The sequence below is a fragment of the Sparus aurata genome, chromosome 19 (genome assembly GCF_900880675.1).
Source record: "Sparus aurata chromosome 19, fSpaAur1.1, whole genome shotgun sequence".
In the NCBI taxonomy this organism is placed as follows: domain Eukaryota; kingdom Metazoa; phylum Chordata; class Actinopteri; order Spariformes; family Sparidae; genus Sparus; species Sparus aurata.
In genome coordinates this window covers 2,222,704-2,238,311 of record NC_044205.1, presented here as the reverse complement: position 1 = coordinate 2,238,311, position 15,608 = coordinate 2,222,704, and the positions used below count along the sequence as shown (strand labels likewise).

Genomic DNA, 15,608 nt, shown 5'->3' with positions numbered 1-15,608 from the left:
GAAGAACAGTGTCAGTGGTGTGGATCCTAACATTAGAAGAGCTTTCTTAAAGATTTTTTTGTGACAATACCTATGAATTTGAAACACATAAAAATGGAAACCTTCAGCAGGAGGTCAGTAGTGGCTAATAGTCCACGTAAAATCACAGGAAGATGTTTGACAATTAGTAAAACAACAAACATGCACACTGTGTCTGTCAGAGTCACAGTGGTGACAAGTGTATGTAGATTTTTCAGGGGTGCAGTTTTTCGTGGGCCTAGAACTTGCAATTTACACTTTTCTTTGGGTTTGGAATTTGTTGTGCATCAAAGACTTTTTGACTGCTGTGATAGCCCACACTGGGCAGCTTTCTATCCAGAGTAGGGTAGATAAAATATGTGAATCATGATTCAGGGATGATTGTAACATTTTCTTATAAAGTGTTACAACCATCCCAACCCCTGTCAGCTATTGTTTAGCTAGCTGTATGAGCATGGTTGTTTTAAATTAGCATGGATGAAATGACTCATATTTTACATAAGAACCTACTCTTTAACCCAACGTAAGTTACCTAATTCAAACATCAACAGTCCAAAAAATTACTTTGTTACCTGAAAATGTGTGTTTTGGCTCTAAAATCTGCACACTTCTTCTCACAGCCATGCAAATGCACATGCAAGATCAGGGAGGGAGTGGGTTTACATGAAATTGATGACATGATTCTTACGTTATCCCTTATTGGTTAAAGTGATGCTGTTACAATTATCCCTTTGTTTCAACCATCCCCAGTCTCCCCTACGCACATTCGGTTGAGTTAAATAATGTTACTAATTGCTTAACATGGAATTGTGTTCACAATCTGTCTGATGGTCTGACTGCTTGTGTACCTTGAACCATCTGTCTTCTTTGTAGTAAAGTTACCATGTTCCCAGACCTTAGCTTAAATACATCCTCATAACTAAAGGACTGAATAGGCTCAATGGGGAGGAGGTTTGGTGGATGTTCACTTCAGTCCAGCCAAAAGTCAACAGTGAGTTGTTTTAACTTATTAACGTTGTGAAGTTAGATCATGTAATTCACATAACTGCAGTTAAATACATAATGTAGGCACATTTGTAACTGAAGTTATAGAAATCAGATTTTAACTCCAAAACCTAACCAAGTAGTTGTCTTGTTTAAACCTGACAAAACTGTGAGCTTACTACAAAGGTCCAGTATGTGTTTCACGAGCAGGATGCAACAGTCATCATGTCTTGAATACATATTTTGTTTTGGAGGACGCTGGTAATCAACCTATTCAATCATTGCCTTTGACTTGCATTGCATTTAGAGATGAAAGCTATTTAGTTAGATTTAGAAAATCATTGTGATTAGGATTGAACTAATTCATGACTAATGTAACTTCAGTCAAGTACCTATATATGTTGCGTAATCTATGTTAGTACGTAAAGAATTACTTACTGTCAACTTTTGGTTTCAGGATACAAACAGCTGTCTTCTGGGTGAAAGTCTTTTGCTTGTTTCATTCTACCATCCACCATGAACTGTGTCGCTCTTTATACTAGGTCAGCTGACTTCCTCCTTGACTGCTATAATAATAACTATGGCCTACTGGGGGTCACCAGCTATCAAAAAAATGTAAAAATAAAAAAAATGTAAATATTTGTTATAATAAGTTGCTTTCACAGTCAACTTACTGTTTATGGTCGTATTTCTGATCAGAACAACTGTAGATTGCAGACTACAGTCTCATAACTTACAGGAATAATGGCCAAAAGTACGTCTATAAAATCCAAATTGTAATGAATTAGAATTGTCCTTGGGAACACACATTTGGCAAAACTATCTGAAAGCAACGTTATGCAGGGTAAATGGTGTCTCTGTCACTTGTTTCTGGTCTGTGTTACTTCAGTGAGAGGGTAGGATCACAGTGTTATTCATGTTTACTTCAACATACAGGTTTTCAAAGCATAACCTTGTTATCATATAATTAATTTCGTTTGACATTTTTACAGACCTAGGATTTTTATTAACAACAGTGTTGTGGCACTCAGATGCTACATAATGTCACTTTACCTGAAACTACACATTTATTGAATCTTTCAATTGCATCTCATGGCAATGCTAAAATTAAGAGTTTACTCAGTTTTCATCATATGTTTAGAACTTTAGTCACATAATAATGGGGGTTTTATTTGGGGGGAGATGGTAAATTAGCCTTTGTTCAGAAATGGCCTCAGTTGACAGATGTATGACCTCTTCACAGTAGATGCTGGAAGTGACAACTGAACAACTCTACTTGCTTATGAAGAATGTGAGACGTGATTTAAAAAAGGGGAGTTGTTGTAAACTTGTATTTATGTATTGTGTGGGTGTTCATTTTCACTTTATGCATGGCAGAGGAGGTAAAGGAGTAGATGGTGAGAAGTAAGGCAGTTAGCTGAAGCTAATCCTCACTAATTTAGGTCAACTTCTCTCCTTTGTGCTCTTCACTTTTCAGAAATGATGTGCAATCTTCTCTTTATATCAGAATGAACAAGAGAATCTGACTGTTTTTGGCACATCTGTCTTATACAGTAGTTTTAGCCATCCTTATGAAATAATTTTAGGTCATTGCTGAAACTTGTGGACAGACTGTATTTGTTCTACTACAACAGTAGTAGTTGAATAAACTTTGGCCCACTGGACTGGACAAGCATATCAGACATTTCTTCTGTTTTCACTTACAGTTCACCTATTAATGATGTGTCATGTTTTGTAGATGTCCATCCTGTCTGTCCATAGTATCATTAGTTTCTGTGCACACAGCTTCTGTTGGTTAACTGCTGCTCTGTACATTCAAGAGAACACTGACATTTGATTTTCACAAAATAAAACAATTCGATTCATATGCAAAAAGCCTCCAGACAATGTTAATTCATTGAAAATTCTGAAAACATGAACTCGTGCATTTACTCTCACTACTCAACGCTTTCCAGTTTAACCTACAGATATTTATTTGGTTTTGGACTGTAACGTAAAGGAAAATGCAATTCAATGTTATTTTCTCTGCCACCGGTTTGCAGCTACTCTAAACCTTAAAATACATAGTGATCTTTCAACAGAATACAAAAGAATAATGAAGCCACAATCAATTTTAACTGTTGACATTAAAATCGAAAAAAAGAGAAAATAAATATTAATAATTGACCCAAAATATTGAGATACTCAAGTAAAAACTGTATTTCAACCCTGTAACCAAAACAGAAAAAAAAGTCCAAACTGAGTCTAAATTACAGTTGTGTAACTGTTGCTATAAAAAGCCATCAGTCATTTAGCTTTGGTCCATATTGCATGAATTCTTCTAACAATCTTCTCTTATTTTGAAAATATATTGAGAGGATGTAAAGTGAGATATAAATACACTTGGTCTGTGATAAAGGATGAGACATGTTGGCATACAGAATCTGTTCTCATAGTTCAAGGGGTCACATTACATCATTTTAAAAAATGGAGGCTGTGTATGTATATATATGAGGAGGTCCAGAGGAAAATAAAGAGAAAGATATTGATAAAAATCTGAAATGCTCCATAGACCATTCTGCACTGCACAAAAGGGTGTAAACGGATTATAAATACTGAGACAACTGTGTTGTTTTACATTCCTAGCCTTAATGGATGTTTACTTTTAAGCTATAAAACATTGATATGTAACCACATGAAAGGGGGGAAAAGATTTCTTACAATTGAAAGAACTTATGTTGACTGTAAAATTCTTGTCTGTTGACACCTTTTTATAGTCGCACTGCAGTATATGAAACACAGGCAGAGGCGCTTTACTAAGACTTATCATTTGTGCTCAACTTGTTTTGGTTATTCGTTTGAATTGGGTGCATTATATGGAGAGAATGCTTGTCATATCCCTGTTTTTGTTGCATTTTCTGTGTAAGCAGCCCAGAGCAGAGGAATCTGAGAGGAGCTTTGAGATAGGGGAGTGGAGGGAGGGATCGAGAGGGATGTCCGCTGAGGATCGGACTCCCCCATTCAATCTGTGCAATCTCCACGACAGCGAGAAATAGATTGCTTTTTAAATAGATTGCTTAGCTCCCTATCTTGGAGCCACTGATGTGGATACATTTCATAGTGTCCATTGTTTAAATGAGTGCCGGTTTATTTGATATCTGAGCCACTTACCCTGCTGTTATTAAAGCTACAATACTGTTAGTATAGCCCTCATCCCCTGTTTGGGATAAAAAAAAAATGGGAAAAGAGAGTGAAAGCGAAACATTATAGACACATTAGGGAAGGTGCTGAGGGCACCCTTCAATGGATGACAGAAGAATAGTGTATAGCTATTAATTATGAGACTCCACCGAGTCCTTCATTAGAGTCAATATTATGCTAGAGAAAGGAAAAAGGAAAGAGAGAAGAAAAGAGAAAGCAAAGAAAACAGAAGGAGACGTCTGTGTGCTTTCATCTCAGGAAGAGACGAAATGCAGCACATTTCCAATTGATTAATACTGCAGACAGGGCTTATTGGCGGAAACCACATTATGCTGCTGGTTGGTGGGTGGGCTGGGCAGGGTAGAGAAGGGGCTGGGAGGAGTTGCAGAATTGTTATCAGGATTCAGTGAGGGGAAGAGAGCTGCTCAGGAGACACTTTAAACTTCCTGTCCCTTAGTGTTCTGATGCTGCTGACTGTCCTCAGCCTGGTTATGGGTTATTACAGGCTACGAGGCTGCCAAATGGGTGAGGGAGAACCGGAAAATTTGACCTAAACAAAGGTAAAGTTGCAGCATAAAGAAAAATAATTTTGTCAAACCAGTTGTTAATTAAGATGGCCCTAAAGTATTGGTGGTAACACTATATAATAATCATCATTCACAAATGGTACACTTTTTCTACTTAATTAAATTATAAATAATAAACTATAATTAGTTAATTGTTTAACAAACACTAAATACATTCTAAAGCATTTATTCAGCAATTGTTTATTGTAAAGTTCCAACCAATACTTAGTGTTAATTCAGTAAACTTAAGTCAATAAATACAGTGGCTAAGTTAAATTGTTTATTTAGATGACCGTTATAAATTTACAGCTGATGTTTATATTCCTTTACAATTGCTTAATAAATCATGTTTAAAGCATTCCATTGTTTGTCAACAGTCAACTAATTATAAACTAAAGTCTAATTAACTATAAATCAAATGTATTAAATATTGTTAACAAAAACGTGTTTCTTCACCTTTATTTCTACTTTATTCACATTCCTTCAACACTAGACACAGGGGTTTACGGGCATGCAGAGTGGAGATAAGACCACTGAAATGCAGATGGTAGGAAAAGATGGTGGATTTGGTTAATTATTTAAGAAATTAAACAGATCCAGTGTCAAGTTTCAAATAATGTTGTCTTTTTGCATACTAGATTGTGACAGTTTGAGTTGCCTCACAATAACCATAAAAGAAAGAATCACGCTGTATTTGCAATGTGCATATTGAAAAACCCTATTGTAATGTTGACAGTATGAACCTTTCTTTGTTGCATTAATAAAAAATCCTAATCTGGACAGCATTTGTGTCAGTACGGCAAGTTGATTTATACTCTTTCGACCTCCTTCCCCTCACTGAATTATGATAACATTTCTGCAACTCCTCCCAGCCCCTTCTCTCCCCTGCAGACTATAACAAAATTAAAAAGATTAAAATTGATTTTGGACAATTCACTGTTGTTTTTAAGAAGCGTAACTTAAACAGGGGGAAAAAGTATTTGCTGGGTGTTAGATTAACCTGCATTTTGTGCTGTAGTGAATATTTTGGGCAGCAGGATGGTGTGTCCATGATAGTTTTTGGATATTGGAGCTCAGTGACACAGAGGAATGGATAGGCTTGCTAGTAGGATACATTCATCGTTGGCTTCGGTATACATGTGGGATTTATTGACAGGAATATAGAATGTCACCACACCATCACACAACATACTTTCACTTTATGTTCATTCAAAGCCGCCAGGTTCTGAAGAAATAAATGCCAAAACGGCAACAACTGAAAAAGATAAATGAATCATAATCAAAAAAGATAAATGAATCAGAAACAAAAAAGATAAACAGTTTTTAAATAAAAAAATCTAAATATTTTGACAAAAAAAATCAATTAAATGAATTAAAGTAGCTTGTCAGGTTTAAAAGTAAGTCGAGCACTTCCATCATTGCATAGTATTTATTTTCACATTTCATATCAAAAAGGTGCATACAGTGTATGTCTTTAAATCTGTAATTCATGGGAATTTATTTCTTTTTTATCCAGTGAAGTGTGCTGTGCATTACACCCAGTTCAGTCTACACAGAGAGCAAAGTAAAGATGATGCATAATTAATTGGTACAAAAGCTGAATATTTCCTGTGGCGCTTCTGCCAAATGAGGCTGCGTCCTCTCCCTCCCATCATTACTGTCAATTTACCTTAATAGTGTGCTTAATAAGTAATGAGTGGTCTGAAACAGAGTAAGCCAATAGCTGCAGAGCCTTTATCAGCTTTTACAATCCTCCCTCATGATGTCAGTATCCACAGTGCTAGAAAATATATTTTGAATTTGGCCTAAAACTAAATGAATTATTTTTTTCTATATTTTTTTCCAATATAGCCTTAACAAAAAAATTCATTCATAACTTCAGAACAAAAAGATATTGTAAATATATTGCTGTATCTGTGGATACACTGATTTCTAATGAAAAACAGTAGATTGTTCTTGGCTACACTGTGTGTGTTTCAGTCCAGCAGGGTGGGTTTAGGATTCTAATTACTGCGTATTTAACAGGATTACAAGAGATAAAATGTACTAAGATGCGCGGGCTAAATTAAATAGGATGTAAAGTGGTAGTCTGCTGCATGACGATAAGAGGATGTAAAAAGCTGCCGACAGTAGATCAGTTATCTGGTATGAATAACAATGGTGGAGAGCTCAGGATGCCCTAATGATTTTTTTGCTAGTTGTGGGTTGGAGAGGTCCCATCTGTTCTAGTATATAATGTTGTTAGGTGATTAACACAGAATCATCCGATCCTCCTTTACTTTGATGGGAATTGTAAGTGCCCATATTGTTTGGATTTACTTTCACTTTTATTGTATAACTCATTGAATGAAATGGTAGAAGCTGAACAAAACACTCTCTTTCAAACATTTTTGATAGACAAACACTTGACAGCTCTGAAGGAAAAAATTATGGTGCTTTCCCAAACACTGAGAAAAGAAGTATACAATTTATGTTGTGTGGCGTATGTGACATTTTTATATGTTTCGTATAAAAGAAGCTATTCTTCTGACCAATGTGCCATTTTGAGGGTACAAAAACAAATATACTCAACACACACACACAACGCAATATCTATCTATCTATCTATCTATCTATCTATCTATAAATGAAGAAAACCTACATACACTCTCAAACCTTTGCAAAAAAATGCAGAATAGCACATACAAATTAATTTCACATTATTTTCATCTTTCTTGATGCAAGCAATTTTTTAGGACATTTTTAACAAATAGTGACATATCCCCACCACCTTTTTTGTTGTCCCCAGCATCAACAGTGTAAATGACACCTACGAATAAAATAGATCTCAATATAATATCATATGTTAGGTTTGGAAAGCCACATAATCAAATCAGACAGAGGCTCAATCTGTCTAAAGTGTTGAGAAGAACTGAAGCAGAAGTTAAAAGCTCAGCGTGGCTATTTCTTCTTCTTCTGCTGGTGAAAATCCCAGTGAGAAGGCAGAGCAGAGGAGGAAATGGGTTTTAGTTTTTAATCTTTGGGTTGTCTGTGGGATTGCTGGAAAAGGCATCTGGAGTGAGATCCAGGAGGTTTTTAAAGTCTGAGAGAGAAAAATGTTTAGGCAGCAGTTCATGGTCGATCCTCGGCAGAGGAGGACGTGTTCAGGATTCTAAATTTTATATCCACAGGCCTATCTCTATATTTCTACAAAGTAGTCAAGAATGACTGTAATCTACTGTTGAATCCAGGTATTCATCGAAAATATAATCTGGATATAATCATAGTATATTTCCTCATAAAATAACATATTGATATAACGGGCCCCAATAGCTATATTGAAGGACTCAGTCACATTTAGTCTTCATGTTATATTGATTAAAGCTTCATTTCACATTTCAATTTCATAAAAAAAGGATTTATTTATATTTACAGCCACATCTTACTGACAAAAATAAGGCACACTTACAGGGAAAAATGACATTCTCATCACTGCTGTTGTTGCAATGATTGAAATGCATGCAGCATAAGTTCCTGGTTAAAACAATCATCAACATCACCGTCATCGTCATCAACTGTGGCAGCATGCCATTAGTGCAGAGTAGCATACATTAGTGCACAACCACAAAAGCTCTTTGACTGCAGAGAAAGATGTGAAGAGATGGCATTCACATTAGATAATCAGCACTTTTGACATCCCAGTACCACCATCAGCAGCTATTACAGTACTGAGTAAGAGGACATAGTGCTTAATTCATGAAATCATTCAAGAAATAATGTGTCATTTTTTTTTTTTTTTTACAGCAGTGCAGCTCTTTACACAGTTTGGAAACAAGCACATACAATCCAAATACAGGCTGACACACACACACACACACTCACTCACTCACTCACACAGGAACACCGAGACAGAATTTTATACCACATCATTGTCATTGACAAGCCTTTTGGTAAGTCTGTGGTCATTCTGCATCAACAAATTATTAAAAAAAACTGATGTTTTACTCAATAAGTGTTTTAGTTTAAGTCAATAAATGTGACAAGAATGAAAGCATCTTCACTTATTCATGTGTTCAGTTCAGAGTTATGGTTAAATGTGGCCAAATGCAGCCAGTTTTAAGATTGGATGCTAACAGTGTATCAGTGGAGGTGAATATTGAGTTTTCACACAATGCGAAATTATCAGATCACATTACAGCGGTGATGTCAGCCAGCAGAGGCCCTGCAGCAACAACAACAGGCAACCCAGAGACAAACAGACACACAGGAAACAAACAACAAGAGGACGTCTACGGCACATCATTTCTACCAATCAACACATAAATGCAGGGGAGGAAGTATGTGTGTGTGATTTTTACTCAATTGCAATTATGCCACGAATGCTGTATTTTACATCCTCCTACACAAAATTTTAGCATGTCGCTTTATTTGTTTCCATTCGAAAAGGAACAGTAATTATCAGCTAAGCCTAGTGTTAACCATACCATCATATTATTTGAATAATACAGGGTACAGGGTAATGACTGTGATGATTTGTATAATTACAATCACAAGCATGTCTGAGTGACTATGTAGCTAACTTTAGATTTAACTCTTGTCGGTGAACATGTTGCATGAGAATGAAACAGGCACAAAAATTGACTTATTTGATATTCAAGAGCACCTATAGGAAGGCGTGTCAAAATTATTTACACCAGCGTATGATCATGGGAGGTGACATGTGTGAGGACAAGGCTGTATGAGTCAAGCTGATCCTATTAGGTGTTTAAATGGATTTTACATGGGTGTTAAGGTTCAGAATGTGCCATCAGACATGGAGAGGGAATCCATATTCATGGGGTATTGCACCATCCGGCAACATGGAAAAGCTGGTTATAGACCATTTGAGCCAGGGGTAATTGTTTATCTAGACGCGCCTCTCTCCTCAATGCATAAGTTGAGCTGTCGAACGCTCATGGTGGACATTTTGTTTTCTCAACCGTGTGTGTGTGTGTGTCTGCGTGTGTGTGTGTGAGAGAGAGAGAGAGAGAGAGAGAGAGAGAAAGAGGCTCAGCGACAGCAGCAGTATACATGTGGTGTAAACCTCACTGCGATAAATGTCATTTGAGCAACCATTTGCATAAAAATGGGGCGTAAAGGGGGGAAGGTAAGAGGCTGCTGCGCTCAGCTCAGCTCAGCTCAGGTCAGCGCCGTAATAAGTGCACTACATTGAGTTGAATAAGATCCAGTTCCACTCTATAAGCAAAAACAGAGGAAATACAGTACAGCACTGCCTACTGATACATCAAATATTACAGTAAAACTAATATTTCTGTGCTAATATTTCGTAACTAATCAAATAAAATGTAATAAAAAATAAAATAATGAATAATATGTGCTCTGTGTTCCCCTGTAGAAATGTTCATGAACATAAAGTCTGACAGCTTAAAGATAATCAGCAGGTCCTAAACCATTACAGTGAAATCAAAGTATATGGCCTTTCTCTTTTCTGTTACTATGCTTCAACCCGAAAATGACAAACCCAAAATAAAATAGTTACTGTTGGAGAAGACTTCTGATTCAAGTCATGATTAGAAACTAAACAATCAATTATTTGCTGAAATGAATTTGATTGAATTGTCAAATTGATTCACAGAAAATTAACCAGCAACAATTTCAACAATTAATTAATCAGTCAGTTCAATTTCAATGTCAATTTTATTTGTAAGGGACAATGTGCAATTAACATATGAAAGTAACCATTTAAAGCATTGCACCAGAGTTAGCCTTAGGCTAATTAACATCTGCAGTCCCACTGGCAAGAAACACAAAGTCATCATTCTGGCAAAAAAAACTCAATATTGTGTGATTCCATTTTGTGATGATTTGCTGCTTTTCTGTTTGATCCGACTTCAAACTGACTATGTTTTTTTTTTTCAACTGTTTACCAGACAAAACAAGACATCTGAAGTCATTTCATTGGACTATTATCAGACATTTTCTACACTAACTGATCAATGAAGTAAATAATCAGATAATAAGAAGAATTAGAAGCAGCCTTATTCTATATCACTGTAAGATGAGAAGCTTTGGATTATTGGGCATTTCTAAGAAAAACGGCCAATTTGAAAATATTACCTAGGATACAGAGGCAGGTATTTTCACTCCTTATCTTTCGATGGTTTTGGGTATAATAAATCAAAAACTCTTTGGAGTGTATCATCAAGAAGATGGACTAAGACGTTCTGTACACAAGGGGGAAAACAGAGGAACAACCCTGATAAAATGTCTGCCTCCTAAAGTATTTCTTGTTTTTTTTTTTTATGAAAAATCATAATATATATGCCTGCAGCTGAACCAAGTCTGCAAGGCTGGATTACTGACTACAAAGCAGGCAACTGCCTTGGGGCCGCAGAGCTCCAGGAGCCTCAACAGCTCTGAGCTCAGTGAGTGAGTTTGTTCTGGTTTGTACTGATTTAATTGAAAAAAGGTTTAAAACCATGCAATTAAAGTACAGTATCAACTGACATGATAAGGGCCTGAAGGTTGCTCCAGCTTTTTTTCCTAATCCTTTCCTGTAACGGGTCCTCGTCAAAATATTGTTTGTAGACTTTCAATATGTTTTTGTGAAATTATTTGTGTTTAATCTAATTGTCAGCCGACACACCCTGGTCAAGGTAGTATTGCAAATTTTTCAGAAGGTGAGTGAAACGAGGGGTTAACTGCCCATTACTGCCCTGGGGCCAGTTCAGAAGTACAATGGTGCCACAGCCACAAGGCCACAAATGCTGCTCCAAATATGGTGACACTTAATGGTATAATACATGTCTGTGTTAGTGTGCAGGCTGTCATGCTGGCCATGTATTTTTCAAGCGGATTACAAGATCAGAAATTGTTATGAGACGAGACAAAGAGCCAGATTTTCTCTGTGAGACAAAACAGTCTCGCAACAACACGTCTGACAAACACTCACACAGAAACAAAACACAAACACTATGCTGTCCATCGAGACAGAGACAGACTAACAGATGCACGGTGGGACAGACGTTAGGACGCTCTCAACCTCAACCCGTGGCTCAGCCGACAGGAAGTGGGCAGGGAAGGAAAACATTGCAGTGCAGTACAAATCAAAGAGGAAGTGGGATATTCTCTTTGGAAAGGTGACGAGTGGGGGTGTGGCTTCACCCATCCTGACAGTCCTCCATGGGTGGGTGGGTAGGCGGGGTGGGGTGAGGTGGGTGGGTGGGTGTCGGGGGATTGGGGGTGTTGCTGGTGTTGGGCGAAGAGAGGACTCTCCTCGACTACGCGTATTCTTAAGCAATAACAACGTGATCCGTATTATCCACCCAAGAATACCCGTCACCGAAGAGAGTCTTTCAGTAAACACAGGGAGCTAAGCCAGAAACCATGTGAGCAGCACCACTGCCATCGCATCATCATCACCACCACCACCACCACCACCATGGCCATTGCCGCAGCCATCAGCAGCCCCCCCCTTCAGGCTCCAGTAGCAAACAGACACATACACATATAGAGAGAGTGGGGCAGCCACATTGATTGAAGACGCCTCGCTGCAGCGTGAGGCAAGGCTCCATCAATGGCTCCTCTGCAAAGGAGAAAATTGACAACGGTGGCATTTTCAATCTGAGCCAGCAGCGTGTGTGTAGGGAAGAAACAGAAAAACAAAAAAAAGAGAAGGGTGTGTAAAAGCTGACGTTAGCTTGATTCTCTCTCTTGGTTCTGTACACAAAACTTTGGAGGTGACAGGTGAGAATGGAGTGTTGCGCAGCCCAGCCCCCACAACAAGCCTCTTACCTGGGCTGGGGCCTTCTAGAGGTCCTCATCCTGTGATGAGATTTGGTTTCCTTGCTCTCTCCACTGCTCCTGCATGGGGGGGTTGGGTGCACACACAGGGGAGATGCAGGGTTAGGGAGGTCAGCTGCAGTGTGACAATAGCTCCATACACTCCATTACCACCATTGCCCCCACCTCCCACCCCCACAGCACAAGGAGAGAAATCAACACATGGATTATATCACAGGAGGGAGGGCGCAGTGCACGCGCTAAACTAATTTGTTTGATTATTTAAAAATAGTGCTGTGTTTTGCAGTAGCACGCAGTCTGCGCTATAGGCTCCTTCAAATGATTACTGCTGCATTGTATATATTGAAAAAATACATTCAGTCAAATTAAAAATTAATGGACGCATGTCACAGCATATTAACTTTCTTTCCTTTAAAACTTAAAATGTTAAAATGCATTTCAAATTAATTCCTAAATGGTAATTCAGTAATCATTATTATGAATTTCCCTATTCTTTATTTTCAAATTAAAGCAATGAGTTTAAATGCTGAAGCGAGGCCATGAATAATGTATGAAAAGTTCAAGCAAATGTATTCAATTCTATTCTAATTGAACTAGCAGGCTGAATACAAAGAGCAAGCTCCAGCTAAGCCGATCCAAAATCATTCAGTTGATTTGTTGTCTCTAATCAATATTTATAATCACACTCTGGGTGGTTTGTTAAAATGAATAGGAATAGGTGTTTGTGTCCACCAACACCGAGGGCTGACACCAGGTTGTCATGCAAGTTTGTCAAAAAACGGGGAATAATAGTGTGACAGCAACAGTTTGCGCAGAGCAAAATAAATTAAAAAGGAGAAAATGAATGTTCAATATTTAACATTTGAAAAACACAATGTCTCAAAGAAAAGCCAAAGAAAACACTCTCAAGAAAGACTTCCTTGTTTCAGAATGAAACATTATTACTTTGCAGTGGGGCTGAAGCAGGATGGAAAAATTGATAGACGGAATCAGCGGCCATGATCGGGGTGGAGGGGTGAACAGAGAAGGAAAGAAACCAAAAAAGAGAGGAGGAGGAGTGGGATGGAATAGAGAAAAGTGAAACAAAGAATGAACCGATGAATCAGGAAGAAAAGAAGAAAGCAGATGCTAATCCACAAGTTTCTGCCCTTCTCTTTTTATCCCCAGCCTCTTCGTCTCTATTTCTCCTCTCATCCTCTCCTCAGTCTGGACCACTCAACCCAGGAGACACACATACACACACACACACGTACCCTAAGCCAAAACCAGGAAGACCCCTACCCACCTATCCAACCACCCCTGAGCTGCAGAGATCTGGGATTTGCCACCTGCAGCCAAACACACACTTACACACACAGATCCTCGGCTAGCCCAGCCCTACCCTGGCCATCTGTAGAGACACACACACACACACACACACACATAGAGGTCGGCTAGCCCAACTATCACTGATTGTTCAGTGGAAGCACCCCGGAGACTTATCAGATTACTCTGAGAGTAGGGGATAAAGCTAAATTCAAACACTGGGGGTCTTCATTTCCCTTTGCTTTCATTCAAACATCCTCACACACACACTCCCAAATTCAAGAGAGAGCCACAGGTTGTCAGGAAAATGAAGCATTACAGGTGATGAGGAGAATGGGGGTGAATGCTTTTTTTCTGGTTTCTTATTTGTTTTACATTTTTTTTCATTTCTTTAATTATTTTGCTTCCTGAGCGAGTCTTCCTGCCCTTCTCCTCAGAACTTCTAACTTTTCTTACAAACACACCTCACCATCACCTCCTCCTTTTTTTTTTTTTATTTGATCGCCCACAATTCCTTTGAGTATGAAAAAAGTGGACAGGGCATACGACGAGGAAAAAAGGGATGGAACACATTTGCGCAAATATACAAGCATTCAAGAAGACAAACACATGTTAAGGGGAAAAAATGAAAAGAAAAGAATCAATCAAAATCTCCAGTCAGAGAGCAAGGGAAAACTGAAAGAAGAGGAACAATTCAAATAAAAGGGTGAAACTGCAACAGCAGGTCCACTCTCTGTGCCGTGGTGGCCTCTTACCCTCTTTTTTTTCGTGTTCTTCTTTGCTCTCCTGTAAACCAGGGTGTTGCCTCTCCTCTGCTCTCCTGATGGCCTCTTCTAAAATTCCCTCCCCTTCCTTCTCCCTTCTTTTCTCCTGATGTCTTGCCGAGGGTCCACGGCAAGCTGGGAGGTGGTGATCTCCCTCCCCCTCCGCGTTTCAGGAGGAGCTCCCTGAGGAGAAGGAGGAGGCAGATCCCGGCAGGAGACGGAGGATCCAGCAGCAGGAGCGGCTGTGGTGGAGGCAGTGGTGCTGATGCTGCTGCTGCCAGTGAGGGATGAGGGGAGGGATGGATGCCTAACAAAAGATCTCTTCCTCCTCCTCCTTTTCTCCTCTTCTTCTCCTTCTCGTCCTCCTCCACTTTTTCTTCTTCCACTCTTACTGTCACTCTCGCCTTCCCCTCTCTGCTCCCAGCTCTGAAAGAAGCCAGTTGTTGCTCTGCCGCGGCAAATGAACTAACAGCCGGCGACTAGCCAGTGGAGCGAATGAGAGAGCAGAGAGCACAGGGATAGGAGAGAGAGGGAGAGAGAGAGCAAGATAGAGAGAGGGAGAGCGTGTGGTGTGATGTGGCATCTGTGAGAGAGTGATAGAGAGGAGCGAGTGGGATACGGAGGTAGAGATGGACGGGGGTGGACGAAGGAGGAGGAGGAAGAGAAAGATGGAGAGAGAAAGGAGGGGTGAGGCAGGATGCAGGGAAGGATGAGAGAGCAGACAGGATGGAAATAAAAAGAGAGATGTAAAGAAAAAGAGGGAGAGAGATAAAAAGAGAGAAAGTCAGAGAACAAGAAGGAGAGAGAGAGAAAGAGAGAGAGATTGCAGCAGTGAAAACCTTCAGCCACCAGCAGTCTCTCCAGCGGACTGTCCCTGCTATGAGGAAAGCCAGAGAATAATTAGATTTGGGCCTTACACACACATACACACACACACACACACACACACACACACACACACACACACCTTGTAATGGTGCATTAATTGATGTGTTTTGTGCTGCACAGC

General features: G+C 39.1%; 1 long non-coding RNA gene across 1 annotated transcript; it reads right to left on the bottom strand.

Annotated features, from left to right (window-relative positions):
* Positions 1–8,123: 8,123 nt before the first annotated feature.
* On the bottom strand, positions 8,124–15,312 carry LOC115570178 (uncharacterized). Its single transcript, XR_003981715.1, has 3 exons — positions 14,591–15,312; positions 12,522–12,590; positions 8,124–12,312 (listed from the first exon to the last, which is right to left on the bottom strand). It is a non-coding gene; the product is annotated as an uncharacterized LOC115570178 (long non-coding RNA).
* Positions 15,313–15,608: the final 296 nt, after the last annotated feature.